The following is a 16,202-nucleotide window of genomic DNA, read 5'->3' as shown; positions in this document are numbered from 1 at the left end:
TCACTAGCCCATGGCACTAAGTGCCACATCCAGTCTCACCTTGAAAACCTCCAGGGATGGTGAATCCACCACCTCCCTGGGCAGCACATTCCAATGTTTGGCCACTCAAATTCCATGATTTAATGGTATCCAACCTGGTTCTCACCCCTCGGCAGCTCCGTAGCGATCCCGTCTCATCCAAACCCGATATTATCCCTTTAAGATTCCAACTCTCTCCTAAGTTTTATTTAAAGATGGAACCAGTGAGTGCAACTGGAGCTTTTTTTTTTTGCTTTTTTTTTTTTTTTTTTTTTCCCCCGGGTGTCCACAGCCTCAGCTTCTCTCTCTAGCCCTGCGTCCCTGTTGATGTGCTGATCAATTGCTCATCAAATCTTAATGTGCGCTTTAACTCAACTGTGGCATCTTAATCAGAGCGTTGACTGCCAAGTGTCAGCCCCATCGACTTGGGGGGAGCTGGGACAAATGAGCCCATCGACTGTCGGCTTGGAAGGAGCATTTCTGTGAGCCTCATCTGCCGTCTAGTGGCAGCACAAGAAGAGGACAAATGAAGATCTATTTTGAGGGTGGAAGGGCTGGGGAAGCCAATTTGAGAGGTGCTGGGTAAGCAAGGGATGAGTGAGGGGTGTCAGGTTGGATCCTCACCCTCTTGGTCGCCCTTAGGAGCAGGTTTTAGGGGGAGGAGGTTTCCCATGAGGTTAGCTGCACTGGGAGTGTTGGTTGAGCTGGGGATGAGCACAGGGTGGAAGGAGAGAGTGTGGGGTCTGTACCCATGGGGAGGTTTGTACACGTGTATGGAGCTGCATCAGCAGAGCAGAGTGTGGGTGTTGGAGCTTGTGTAGGTGCACAGGGTGGAAAATGAGTTTATTTGGCATCGAGGGGGGGGCTCTGCATGTGTATGTGGGTGTGTGAGGTCTGTGCAAAGCTGGAGGAGCAAGTTCTCTTTGCATGGACCTGCTGGAGCATGGATGTGTCAGCACATGTGTGTGTATGAGTGGAGATTCCTGTCAGCATCCACAGGATGGGGAAGTCTGTCTATAGGCAGTGGTACAGGTCTGTGGGACCCCAGGAAAGGAGGGACACCAGGATAAGCACTGTCTGGGACTGAGCACATAAGGCAGGACAAGATATATGGGACAGAGAGTTCTCCATGAGTGCAAACCTCAGTGCTGTGGGACCTCATCCCTGTGCCAGACCACAGCTGAGTCCAACCTGCTTTGGGTCAGTCCCCAAATGCCTTGCAAAGCCTTTTCTGGGCTTTTTTTAGACTATTTTTTTTTTTTCCTCAATAGCATCAATTGGAAAAGCTGCTTAAAGGAACAACAAAGAAAAAGCTGACACAGACCTGAGCCAGTGAGAGAGAGCAGGTCAGGATGGCTGTGCTCCTCCAGGCTGGAAATGTAATGTGATGTTTGCCTCCAAGCTTGTATCGTGTTCTAACAAGCCCTGTGCCCTCCAGACACCTCTCCTACAAACCTGGAGGAGACCTGAGGCACCTTTTTGGGGGGAGAAGGACTAACAGGTCCAGCTCATCCAAAGGGGCAGTGCTGGCTCCCTGCCTGACCCTCTCTGTTGGATACAGAATTAGCTAAGGGCAAAAATACTGTGAAGTCAGGTACTTCAGTTAAGTGCAGACAAGCAGGAGGGAAGTGTCTGGGATTCTGGGGGATGTAATGCCTAGAAGAAGGATTTACTTCATTATTTTTTTTAAGGCTATGGGATGCTCTGGGAAGATAACAGAGGCTGTGCAGCTGCTGTTTCAATCCAGAAGGGTTTAGGAGATTGGGACAGCACCTTATGTGCATCTCTGTCTCCTGTCTGGAGTCAAGACAGCTCTGCAGGAGGCTTATTTTGGCTTGTATAGGTGTTCCTGACCCAGTTCTCAGCACTGTACAAACATTTCCCACCCCAAATCACACTTTTGCCTTCCCCAACACCCAGGGGAGACTCAAGGGCTGAGGTTGCCTATAGTAATATTCCATTTCCACCCACCTGCTTCATCCGTGGGCACAAAGCATCACTAAGAAGATTTAGCAACTTGTTAGCCACTGGCTTAAACCATCCCATGAGAGCTTTCCTTGTATGACTGAGGCTTGCAAGGCTTGCAGGATGCTGATGTAGGAGTGGAGAAAAGAGGGAAAGCACCAGGATCCATTTTTGAGGCTGACAGGGAGTTGTGGCTGTTATGTGAAGAGAAGAATCATGTGAACTTGGGACCCACCACTAGCATCAGGGTCTGAGCACTCCAGGTGAAACCAGAGCCTGACATTTTCCCCTGTGGAGCATCCTTTGAACTCAAAGATGTCCATGTGCACAGAGAAGGGGAGATGAGCCCTGTTCAAACCACCACTTAAACACTTTCTATGGCCTGGCTGATATAGTCACCCAGCAAAGAGCTTAGAGCCCAAGGAGAATGAGGCAGAGGAGGTCTTGCCTGGAGCTTACACAAAAGGGAGACAAATCCCCTTTGATGCCTTGGGCTGGTGCTTTATTGCTTTAACAAGATTAGTGCATTTCTGCATTGCTGACTCAGATTTCCAACCTCCAAAATTTGAAGGGCTGTGAACTTTTGTTAAAAGCAGCTCTACAAGTGGGGGGTGAAATGGGTCTCAGGGGCCAAAGTCAGTGTGGTCACTGCTGAGGCTTATCCATGGCCTTATATCATCACTGATTTATGAGCAGAATCATAGAATCATGGAATGGTTTGGGTTGGAAGGGAACTTAAAGACCATCTAGTTCCACCCCCCTACCATGGGCAGGGACAACTTCCACCAGCCCAGGCCTCATTCAACCTGGCCTGGAACATTTCCAGGGATGGAGCAGCCACAGCTTCTCTGGGCAACCTGTGCCAGTGCCTCATCACCCTCACAGGGAATAATTCCATCCTAATATCCATTCTAAACCTACTCTCTGTCAGTTTGAAGCTATTCCCCCTTATCCTGTCACTTCAGGCCCTTGCAAAAAGTCTCTCCTTATCTTTCTCATAGGCTCCTTCAAGACCTGAAGGCCACAACTAGATCACCCCACAGGGAATAATTCCATCCTAATATCCATTCTAAACCTACTCTCTGTCAGTTTGAAGCTATTCCCCCTTATCCTGTCACTTCAGGCCCTTGCAAAAAGTCTCTCCTTATCTTTCTCATAGGCTCCTTCAAGACCTCCACAACACAACTAGATCACCCCAAACCTTCTCTTCTCCAGTCTGAACAATCCCAACTCTCTCAACCTTTCCTCAAAGAAGAGTTTCTCCACTCCTCTAATGATCTTGGTGGCCTCCTTTGGACTTTTTCCATCAGTTCCATGTCCTTGCTGTGCTGGGGACAACCAGAGCTGGATGTAGCACTCCAGGTGGGATCTCACCAGAGCAGAAAGGACAAAAACCCTATTTCCAGTGGTGACCCTAAGCCATTTCAGTGGGAAAATTGAGAGGACAAACCTCTTCTAACACTCTCCCAGGCTGTTCTTAGCTCCATGGGTTTCCTGACCCTGTTGTCACCTGTGCATTTAGTAACATTCAGTAGAAATCTTTTCCAAGGATATACTCAACTTCATCTTGAAACCATTAGAAGTAGTCCTACAACTCCATGATTTTCTATGTGAAGAGAATTTTCCTTTGGCTAAAGCAGCATCTCCTATATTATATTCATGGGTGATTTTGAAGAACTCTAAGTGTTTTATAAGGTCAAATTCTAGACCTAATTGTCTAATTGACCTAATTGTGAACAAAACTGACCTCATTGTGAGCAACCACATTAAAATATGGATTGAACAGACTCAAAGTCAGGTAACCAAATGAAATTAGAACTCAGTTTTCATTTAGTTTTGACAATTTTGTGGGGTTTAGCTAAATATGTGACTTTCAGGGCTCAGTCACTGATTTGGGGCTCTTGCTTGAGTGGTCAGGACAGCAGAAGGTGCTGCTTTAACTTCATCCCAACTTCCAGCACTTCCAGCCACATCAAACTGGCTAAATACACATGACATCAATTCAGGATTTGAGTGAGAAGGGTGAGACAGAGACATCAGTCAATGCAGTGTCATCTCAAGGAAACTGAAAGAAAATCCCTCAATCCTCCAGGTTTGAAAAGATTATTATTGAGCAGCACCTGCCACATCTTCCATGGGATTTTCCAGCCTCTTGAGGTATCCCTGGGGCATTGGGAGTGAATGTTAAAAGCTTTCCAGGTCACACTGCTGGATGAGACATTGAGGAGGTTCCTGCTTGGAATACTCAGCTTAGTCTTGGCTGACCTGTGCTCCAGGCCACAATGTAAGGCCACTTTCCTTCTCTGGTTAACAGTCATAATCACCCCAAAATCCTTCACCAGAAGGACTGGAAATGTGATAGTCTTCCATTACAAGGCAGAAGCCATGAGCAACTCCAGGCTCCACTTGGAACATCCCACACAGCACAGGAATAGCCAAGATCCAGCTTCTGTGAACCAGATGAGGATCCCACTTGGAGCAGGGGAGAAAACACAGTGATGCTGCACAAAGTGTCCTAAACTGATATTTAGGGTCCATTTAAACCACACATCAAACTTCTTTTGGGTCCTACACCCATGGGTGGTTGCTTGGCAAGAGAATAGCAGCACCAAAGCAATAACAGTCTCACTCTTGTGTTGGTTGGAAGCTTGGGGTGATGTTATCCCAAAGAAGTGGCCCAGGAACTCAAATCCTGCTATCCAGGGATAGAGAGAGACTGGAGAAGAGTGCTAGAAGCAAAGGCAGATTGTAGCAGCAATCCCAAGTGTAAAAAAATCCTCCTTTCTCCCATTTTTCTGGTGGAAGAGCCCTCAGGGAATGACCATAGTGTCACTTGGGATCTCAATGGTTACAAGTTGTAAGAGATATACCAATTGCATATAAATAAAAAACCCAACCCAAACCAAGAAAAAAGGTCAACAAGAGTGGTTAGGCAAAACAAAACTGACTCAGAGAGGTGGTGGAGCCAACTGAAATGACATCCATGGATTTCTTTCCAGCTTCCCATGCACTTTGCTTGGAACCAGATGATTCTCCAGGTCCATTCCAACCCAACCCATTCTAGGATTCATTTGTCAGAGCATGTGGATTCAGGAAGAAAGTTGTCAAGTTTCTTCCAGAGATGTCATCATGCATAAAGAGGCTCTGAAGCTCTTCATGGCCAATCTTGATGTCTGAAGATGAAGTGTCAAGAAGAAATTGGGAGAAGAGTATTCAGAGGGGATGAAAACATCTACTTGGTGGAAGGACTTCAGTCCTCCTTGCTGTGTTGGTATGGAGACCTTTCTCCTGGGATGCAACTGGAAAAGGAGGACACTAGGGAAGTGGCAGAAGTTCTGTTCCTTGGAAGAACAGTCCAAGCAGAGCAGAGATGCAGTGACTTCACTGTCCCTGTGCAAAAGGGAAAGGGAAGACATGAACTCAAGAGCAAGGGAAGACAAATCACACAGTGGTGAACTGTCCCCTGACAGTACTTTGTCTCTGCAGCTCCCCTGATAAATGAGCCCCTCAGACTCTGCTTGACCGGAGATGTTCAGGCAGATGAATGTCTCCCAAACTCAGCCAAAGAGCTCATTTCCTCTTGCTATAGATCTGGAGGCTCCTGGCAGTACTGAAGGATAAGTGCACTCAGCAGGGTCCCAGCCTGGCTGGTCTGGAGGGGAGGCACTCAGGATGATCCCATGGGAATGCAGCGATGGATTTGGAGAGAGTCCAAGTGGTCAATGTGAAAAGCCTTTCCCCATGGGAATGGATCTGCTCTCTTCAACCATCCTCATCCAAGAAGACCTCCTTGCTTACAGGCTGTGGGAGCAGGAGATCAGTCAAGGAAAAGGCTGATGAATGATGCTAACTGTCCACACCTCTATAAATCACAGGATCACAGAATCACTGAGGCTGGAAAAGACCTCCAAGATCATCAAGTCCAACCTTTGACCAACCACCACCTTGTCAACTAGACCAGAGCATGGAGTGCCATGTCCAGTTGTTTCTTGAACTCCTCCAGGGATGGTGACTCCACCACCTCCCTGAGCAGCACATTCCAATGCTTGACAACCCTTTCCATGAAGGAATTCTTCCTGATGTCCAATCTGAGCCTTCCCTGGCACAGCTTGAGGTTATGTCCTCTAGTCCTGTCACTAGTTGCCTGGGAGAAGAGGTCAACTCTCACTGGCTCCAACCTCCCTTCAGGTACATGCAGAGAGTGGGAAGGTCTCCCTTCAGCCTGCTTTTCTCCAAGCTCAACCCCTTCAGCTCCCTCAGCCACTCCTCATATGACTTACTCCCTAGACTGTTCACCACAGAACCATGGAGTGTTTTGGGTTGAAAGTGACCTTTAAAGACCACCTAGTCCAACCCCCTGCCATGAGCAGGGACATCTTCCACTAGACCAGGTTGCTCAGAGCCTTGTCCAACCTGACCTTGAATGTTTCCAGGTCACCAAGACACTGCAAACCTCTTGCATTTTGCACAACGTATCACCTGGACTTTCCTTCAGCTCTACTGGTTAGGGCAAAACCTGAGCTTGAGTAAGCTTGACCCAAATCTCTATGCAAACCTGAGCTTGAGTTACGTGCCCAGTGTGAAAGAAAAGTTGGATTGTACCCAGGGAGCAGAGGGTGGGAGGCTTTTCCCTGTGGAACTGGACAAGCAAACATCTGCTTGCACAGGTTCTTACACACATAGTAGTAAAAAATTGGAATTCCAAAGGAAGTGTGGACATCACCTGTCATTCTCCAGAGGAGTTCAAAAGCTCCTTGTTCCTCAAAAAAACCCACATGGTTTCCACTCTCTCACTTTTGCAAGGAAAGCATTCCATTTTCTTCCCTCTGTCCAGGTATTTTCTTTCCACCTAAGCTGAAAAGTCCCTTGGATTGACAGAACAAGTCAGTTGGGTCTGGGCAAACAGTGCAGGAAGCTCCAGAGGTGCAATAAATTATCAGACCTTGTTGGTTCATACATTAGTTGCACTAGTAAATCTGCAGCTCCTTCTCAGAGCTTTTCCCCAGCATCCATCAGGTTCACTCTCTGGATTGATGACAATTTGGATGTCTCCTCTTGTTTACTTCACCCAACAGAGACACCAGGTTCTTCCCATTCACATCCCTTGTCCTCCTCTCTTGTTTTTAGCTGGTTCATTACCTTCCACAAGCCAGAGAGGAATTCTGAGTGGTGTTTCAACAGCAGCAAAGCTCACTACGTACCTGTTATTCCCAAATTCCTTGTGGGAACACCATCAATTCCAGCCAGGAGAGACTTCACACTGGCCTACACACCCACATGGATGCACACTCAACCCTTCAAGCTGTGCAATTAACAGGACAGATTTTAATTGGCAATTACAATTCCATTAAGCTGGGCCTGGCAGATGATTTGCTCTGTCAGGAAAGTCCTGAGGCAGGGAAGATTTGTGGCTGGCAGGATCCAGGCTCCTGCTCTGGAGCTGGGGAGGAAAAGACAACAGGCAACAGCTGTGCTTTCTCAGCCAGGGAAGGTGGGAGGGAAAGGACTTGCTTGAAAGGACTTGCTTGAAAGGATTTGCTTGAAATCCACTTGTCTTCCCTACCCATGGGAGTTTCATCCCAGCAAAGTCCTTGGGATGAAAGCTCAGCAGCACCAGAGATGGGGAAGGGAGGGATCAGATCAGGATCTATGAAGCACAATGAGCTCCAACCCTGAGAGCACCTGAAAACAGAGCCTGGAACTCCTGGCTGGAAGGGGAAAGCACGTGTGTCTCTGCTACACTGTGGCTCCAAAGGAATTCCATTGCTTGAAGGTTTGTGAGGTGTGGATATACAATCTGGGCATTGCTGTTCCATGGGCACCTTCAGGACATGGATAATTTCTTCAAGGAGGTTGTTCAGGAACTTTCCCAGCTCTATTCCTAGCTCTTCAGCAGACCAGGGATATGGTATTTATCCTAAACTGATGGGAATTTCATCCTCAGCTTTGCAGAGCAGATCCCAGTACGTCACAATTCCCAAACCAGGGTGTGCACATCCATCCTTGGTTTGCAGGACCCTGACACTGGTCCTGCCATGCTCCATAGATCCCTCTGAGCCCTTTGCCACATGGTCCCACAGTCTCCTGGCTCTCCCTTACCCTCAAGCTAGGAAGATGCTAGAAAGATTCTAGGAACATACTAGGTGTGTCACTGGCATCAGCCAACACATCAGCCTTGATATCTCTGGGTAATTTGAAGGGTTGGCTTGGAATAAGGTTCAAAATCCTTCAGGATTTCTCTTTAATGACCAATATTCTTACTCCTCTGTCTATGTGCTCTCAATATTCCTTGGTTGGGAGGTTTTTCCTATGGATTCCCTGTGAAAACTCAGCTGTGACAACTTTGTAAGAGGTTGGATGAATATTGCCCTTTCAACCATCACTAGAACTTGGGAAAGGCCAGAGGGAAATCCTGTTCTGGACACACCTTTCCAGACAGAACCTTGATTGAAAGGAAAGGTTGGAAAGCAGAACAATACTTATAGTCTCCTCCAGCACTCCCTGGACAAAATCCATCAGATGGTGACTCAGGAGGGTTCTTGGCATAGCCAGAAGTAGGGAGAAGTTTCATTCCCAGCAGGACTCATTGCCAGTTTGGAAGAGCCAGAGAGGAACTGGTTGTTTGAATGTATTTATTTGCCTCTTGGCCATTCCCAGCACCTGTAAGCTGTGAATTCCCAGGATTCATCAGGTTTGACAGCCAAAGAGGTCTCTAAATCATCAATTCCCTGAAATATTTGTGACAACACATAGCTGGGTGAAAGAGTTTGGAGTGCCTCCATGGAGTAAAGGGATAGGGAGGAGGAAGAGACTGGAAAGCAGAGAGACATCCATGGATATTTCAAACTGCCAAGAATCCCAGAAGGAGGCAAGAGACTAGAGAAAACATTGTCCACAGCATTGTGGAACCATCCATCAATAAGTGACTCACTCCACAATATCAGTTTGGGCCTGGAGCCTCTGGACAGAGTTTTCCTGCTTGTGTTCAGCTTTGCTCTGGCAGATTTGGGATCCATTTAGTGCATCAGCTCCTTGTTTTGTCTGTCTGAGCTCTCAGCTGTCTGTCTCCATCCTACCCCTCATCTCTCACTCACAGCCAGAAGATCAGTTCCCATCCCCAATCAACCTAGGAGTGCCGATGCTATTGCTAACGGAGCAGATTTCCATGCAGACAGATTGATGCTTTCCCTGCCTTGGATGAAACCTCCCAGGAGTGTCTACAAAGTGGCCTCTTCATTTTCTTTTCAGGCCCAGCATAAAATCCTCCTTGATGAGGTATTTAGAGACTCCTCTGGTTGCTTTTGAGGTACCTGATGTCTCTACTCCCAACTCTTATGCCATTGCATTGACCTGTCCCACCTGTCCACACCTATTGGAAGTGATTCAGGGCCAGAACCTACAATCTCTATGGTTTATTTGCTCCCAGATTGGTTATTTGTCTCTGCTGGGATTCCACACTCACTGGAAGTGTTTTAGGGTTAGAACCTACAATCCTCTGTGGTTTATTTGCTCCCAGCTTGGTTATCTGCCTGTGCTGGGACTCCACACTCATTGGAAGTGTTTCAGAGGAAGAACCTACAATCCTCTGTGGTTTATTTGCTCCCAGCTTGGTTATCTGTCTGTGCTGGGACTCTAGATTCATTGGAAGTGTTTTAGGGCCAGAACCTACAATCCTCTGTGGTTTATGTGCTCCCAGCTTGGTTATCTGTCTGTGCTGGGACTCTAGATTCATTGGAAGTGTTTTAGGGCCAGAACCTACAATCCTCTATGGTTTATTTGTTCCCAGCTTGGTTATCTGCCTGTTCTGGGATTCTCACATGCTCCTGTAGAAATAAATAACATAACCAATGATTTTCTGGCAGATCTGACTCTCTAGATGGATGGAAGGAAAGTTATTGAGTAAGAATTCCATTTCAATACCTCATCCAATACTTCTTGGTGTCTCTGGTGCTTCCTCACCTCTCAGACACAAAATTGTATGTTACCAACCCTCTGACAACATCAGAATATGCAGATCCTATTGACTTCTGCTACGGTCAGTTTTGAGATTTATTGACCTGGGAAGGGAATATTGACCTGAGATGAAACTGAGGTCAATGTGTGGATCTCAGGGGAGCATAAATTTCCCAATTGACCCAGCAAACAGAAGTCAATAAATGAATGGTTAATATAAACATTGTCTTACCCAAATTAATTCTCAGTGACATGGGTTCACATGCAATTTTGATGGTGAAATATGGAAGGTGATATTGGTTGCTGTGTCTGAAGAATGGGAGGCAGTGGCTGATTATGGAGAGTAATGAAACTGCTGGGAATGGAGGGAAAGGAATTGGATGTGATGATAATTTAATCTCCAGGCAGTAATGGAGCAGTTTCTTGTTAGCCAGAGCAGAGGATGATGATAACTCTTGGATGTGCAGGGCAGGATAATGTTTAAGCCTCAGGGAGGAAGTTTACAGCATGTGGCAGCTCATGGCATCAGTTCTTCTGTGTTGAGGCTCTTCAACAGAACTAATAGAGGATCCTTGACTCTTTTCAGTGAATCAGGACCGAGATCTTACTTTCCACTTGGGTGTTTATCAGTTTTAGTCTTCAGTCAAGGTGGGTTATGGGGGAAAACTGTGTTTCAGCTCCCTTGATATCATTTGTGATGTACAGGGACATGTGGAGTGGAGATGTTGGGGTCTACAGGACCTCATGGCCTCATGTACATTCTTACAGTGCTTTTCTCCCAACCACAAACCTCCTACACACACAAATACATCCCATATTTTCATCAGTTTCCATGTGAGGATTTGCAAGTGCTTTTTGTTGTTTGAAAATGACTTGGAAATTTTAGCATCTGTAGTGGGAGAAGTACAGATTTCAATTCTTCATCTTCTTCTTCCATTTCCCCATAGGATGGTCTCATACCTCTGGCTGTGAGCTTGAACTTCTTCAGCTCATGCAATAGAGAACAAAGCAACATTTCACTCTGGAAACTCATTACCTGTGTCACCACAGTTTTAACTTCATGTTGACAGAGAGATTTGGTCACAAAGGACAACTTCAAGAGCATTGGAAGAAGATGTGAGAATTGAGGTTACATTAGGTTTCTTTGGCTTTCGTGAGGGTTTTCACCTCATTGCCATTATTTATAGCCTGGTAGGGTCTAAAACATATCAAACTGGTTTGATATCTCATTGTGTTGGGGCTGTATTGGTCTCTGATCCAAAATAAGACTGGTAGGAATAAATAATGTGTAGAAACCAACAGAAATCAAATTCTAAGGCAATTTCTATAAAGATTAGTGATAGTGGGAGAGAAATCAGTGGTGAAACAGATCAGTTCTGATACCCAGGATGGTTTTCATCTGACCAGTCTTGATATCTACAGCATAGATGTCTCAGGTGTTTCCTTCTCAGGTGTTTCCCCCAAAACTCATTTGACTCATTTCTCCTTGCAGTTAATGGAGAGAAAACTCCACATCTCCATAGAGCTGTGATAGGATGTCTTGTCCCACTTGAAGGGTCTGAGGCACAAGTGTGATGAGGAAAGGCTAAGGGAGTTTAGTCCTGAGAAAAAGAGGCTCAGGGGTGACCTTGGCACTCTCTACAACTACCTGAAAGGAAATCGTGGCCACGTGGGGATTTCTCTCTTCTCCCAAGTAACAAGGACAAGAGGAAATGACTTGAAGCTGAGTCAGGGGAGGTTTAGATTGGATATCAGGAAGAATTTCTTCCCCAAAAGAGTTGTCAAGCTCTGACACAGGTTGCCCAGGGCAGTGGTGGAGTCACCATCCCTGGAGAGGTTTAAAAGACATTATAGACATGGCACTTGGCACATGGTTCAGTGGTGGCCTTGGCAGTGCTGGTTAATGGTTCAACTCCATCTGAAAGGTCTTTTCCAGCCTAAATGATTCTGTGATTATAACAAATTAGACCTGAGATGTTCCTGTTTCTGAACCACTAAAGCCATTCTGGTCTACAAAACCACAAGGTCATTTTTCAAAGCAGAGGAAGCTGAGAGTTACTCAGAGAGCAGAGAGCATGAGGATCCAAACCTCACTGTCAACTGAGGTGTCTCTCCATGGACAGATTTTAGGCTAGACAGCAACCAAAGTTAATCCTGACACCTCCTAGTCTCTCCTTCCCCAGACTGAAGTTGTCCTGGCAATATCTTCATCCCCCTCCACTCTTGGCCATCCACCTAATCACTGTTTCATATGGACATCCCTGGAGACTCTCAATGCAAAGTGATGTCAGGTCCACAGCATTCCAGGTCTGCAGTGCACAGCCAAATTGAACTCATCCATCTTGGCTTTAAATCACTGTCCAGATTGAACTTCTTTCAAACGTTTAAACCACTCCAAGGATTTGAATTGCAGAGCCTATTTAAGAGGAACTTAAATTATTAAAGCCCTTAATGTTTGGGGGTTTTTTTGAAGATGCATTTTGGAGCTGTCAAGCGAACAATCTTAGATGACAGATTGATGAATTCATTGTCCCTTGCCATGTCTCCAGGAAGAGAGAGGAATATGGTTCCCAGTGAAACTGGATTTGCTAACAGATACAAGTTGTTCTTTGTTTCCCAGGTTTTTGGGGCAATAACACTCTTCTGCTGCATGTGGAGGTAGCAGAGGAGGTTTACATCAGCCATAGACTAACTCAACCTGATGATGGTGAGGATTGACCCTAGGAAGGACTCATCTTCCTGAGGGAAATGGTCACCATAGCTGCCAGGCCACTCTCCAGGATATTTGAGGAGTCATAGCAGGCAGGTGAAGTTCCTGGTGGCTGGAAAAACAGAAACATTGCACTTTAAAAAGATTGGAAAGGAGGACACTGGAAAGTACCAACCTGTCAGCCTCACCTCTATGCTGGGAAGATCATGGAGTTGTTGCATCTGGAAGCTGTGTGAAGACACATGGAGGACAGAGAGGTGATTCAACACATCCAGCACAGCTTCACCAAGGATAAGTCCTGCCTGACCAACCTAGTGGCTTTCAACAATGGAGTGACTACATCAGTGGACAAGGAAAGGGCTACAGGTGTCATTTATCTGGACTTCTGTAAGTCCATTGACAGTTTCCCACAGCAAAACCAAGTTCAGGTCCACACACAAACATCATATCCTACATAGCCCCAACTTTCTCAGCCTGTCCTCATAGGGAAGGTGCTCCAGTCCTCTTCTCAGCTCTGTGGCCTCCTCTGGACTTGCTCCAACAGTTCCATGTCCTTCTTATGTTGGGGACACACCAGAACTGTGTGCAGTACTCCAGGTGGGTCTCACCAGAGCAGAGAGGGAGAATCACCTCCTTGACTTGCTGCCACACTCCTTTGGATGCAGCCCAGGGCATGGTTGGCTTTCTGGGCTTTTTGGACAATCCAGGCACATTTAATGCCTATGACTAGACTTCTAGTCTGGGCAAAGCCCCTGTTTGCTTTCTTTTTTGCAACTCTCAGCTCCCAGTGAAGAAACCACTCCAGGAGCAGAGCTGCCTTCCGCAGCCTTCTGGAAATAACGAACAGCAAAGAGATCACAAATCCCGGAGGGATAACGAAGCTTCGACGTTAATGTATATGGAAAGTTGTGCTCATTTCTGGGCTGCTTCTTCCCAGACAGATATTGTCAAATGGCAGAGAGTTCATATAAGAACAACTGACAAATGACTGAGGGCTGCAAGGATTGATTTACAAGGGCAAGATGAAAAGAGCTGAATCAGGACAGCGCTGAGCAAGACGTGATGTGACATCTCCCTAAGCATCTGAAGGGCGTAAACGCAGTGGCTTTGTGGGAAATGGTTTGTGCTGCTTAACAACCTCCTTCATTGAGATGGAGCAGAGTATTCACTGTCTATTAAACAAGTGCTGCTTGTTCATTACCAGGGTATTTATGGGGGGTTTAATGGCTTTCATAAAGTGTGAACTGCAAAGGTAAAGAGCAGAGGAATCCAAGCCACGTCTCTCCTAGGTGGTAGAAACACAGCACCTTTTTTATCCCTCATAGGTCTGTGCTCTGGGGTGAAGTCATGTATCTTCAAGCAGGTCAGGTAGCAGAATGGAGGAGAAACTCTCTAGTATGTGGCAGGGTGATTCTCCCCCTCTACTCTGCTCTGGTGAGACCCACCTGGAGTTCTGCACACAGTTCTGGTGTCCCCAACATCAAAAGGACATGGAACTGTTGAAGCAAGTGCAGAAGAGGCCATGAAGTTGGTAAGAGGACTGGAGCACCTTCCCTACAAGGACAGGTAGAGAGAGTTGTGGCTGTTCTGCCTGGAGAAGAAGACCTCGTAGCACCTTCCAGGATCTAAAGGGACTCCGGGGAAGTTGGAGAGGGACTCTTGGTTAGGAACTGCAGTGACAGGACAAGAAATAATTAGTATAAGCCAAAAGTGGGGAAAGTTAGATTAGATATCAGGAAGATGTTTTCCCTATGAGGGTGGTGAGACACTGGCACAAGTTGTCCAGGGAGGTTGTGGCTGCCCCAACCCTGGCAGTGTTCACAGCCAGGTTGGAGAAAGTCTTGAGCAACTTGTTCTGGTGGGAGGTGTCCCTGCCCAGGGCAGGGGATTGGGACTGGATGATCTCTAAGGGCCTTTCCAACCCCTAAAATTCTATGATTCTATGTCCTGCTGTTTAGTGTTTAAATACTTTAGTTATCCATAAATGCCAAATTTCATCATTTCTGCTCCAAATTCATGGTAAAGCAGGAACTTGCCTCTAGGAGCTTGTTAAGTCTCACCTGAGACACTTTCCCTTCTAGCTGCAGTGAGGATTCACAAGGGTGGAGTTACTCTTCCCTAATTTTAGGTGCTCAGTAATCCATCAACATGTCCTTGGTTTGAGTTTTCAGTGGATATCAGGATGTGAGTGGTCTCATCCCAGAGAAGTTGCCTCCTTGTGTCAGAGGAGTCCTGACTATACTCCACTGACTATCCTGGGACTTCACACAGCTCACTTGCACTTTGGCACTTGTATTTCTGAAAGTTAGCAAAGACTGATTCCATCCTTGCCAACTAATTCCACCCTTGCCAACACATCCATGTACAAGGAGAATAGAATCTCTTCAGCAAAGGTTATCCCTTTTATCAGGATCACATCACTCTTGCTGTGACTCCAATCTCTTGAGTGTATCTGCAGGATGAGAAGTTGCTAAGAACAGTGAGGGGAGATAATGCTGGACCTGTGAGAAGGGTTGGTGCTGGGACTGTGCCTGCCATGCCCATGGATTGTGCTGGATGCTTTATTAGGTTGGATAAAACCAGGTTGAGTCTTGTCTTGAGCAACTTGTTCTGGTGGGAGGTGTCCCTGCCCAGGGCAGGGGATTGGGACTGGATGATCTCTAAGGGCCTTTCCCTAAAATTCTATGATTCTATGTCCTGCTGTTTAGTGTTTAAATACTTTAGTTATCCATAAATGCCAAATTTCATCATTTCTGCTCCAAATTCATGGTAAAGCAGGAACTTGCCTCTAGGAGCTTGTTAAGTCTCACCTGAGACACTTTCCCTTCTAGCTGCAGTGAGGATTCACAAGGGTGGAGTTACTCTTCCCTAATTTTAGGTGCTCAGTAATCCATCAACATGTCCTTGGTTTGAGTTTTCAGTGGATATCAGGATGTGAGTGGTCTCATCCCAGAGAAGTTGCCTCCTTGTGTCAGAGGAGTCCTGACTATACTCCACTGACTATCCTGGGACTTCACACAGCTCACTTGCACTTTGGCACTTGTATTTCTGAAAGTTAGCAAAGACTGATTCCATCCTTGCCAACTAATTCCACCCTTGCCAACACATCCATGTACAAGGAGAATAGAATCTCTTCAGCAAAGGTTATCCCTTTTATCAGGATCACATCACTCTTGCTGTGACTCCAATCTCTTGAGTGTATCTGCAGGATGAGAAGTTGCTAAGAACAGTGAGGGGAGATAATGCTGGACCTGTGAGAAGGGTTGGTGCTGGGACTGTGCCTGCCATGCCCATGGATTGTGCTGGATGCTTTATTAGGTTGGATAAAACCAGGTTGGATGAAGCCTTGAGCAACCTGTTCTGGTGGGAGGTGTCCCTGCCCAGGGCAGGGGGTTGGGGCTAGATGATCTCTGAGGTCCATTACAACCCCTTAATGTACTATGATTCTATTGGAGCAAGTGCAGAGATGGCAATGAAGCTGATAAGAGGACTGGAGCACCTTCCCTACAAGGACAGGCTGAAGAAGTTGGGGCTGTCCTGCCTGGAGAAGAAAAGA

The sequence above is a fragment of the Acanthisitta chloris genome, unplaced genomic scaffold (assembly GCF_000695815.1).
Source record: "Acanthisitta chloris isolate BGI_N310 unplaced genomic scaffold, ASM69581v1 scaffold5823, whole genome shotgun sequence".
Lineage (NCBI taxonomy): Eukaryota > Metazoa > Chordata > Aves > Passeriformes > Acanthisittidae > Acanthisitta > Acanthisitta chloris.
Note: the sequence above shows the minus strand (reverse complement) of the source record.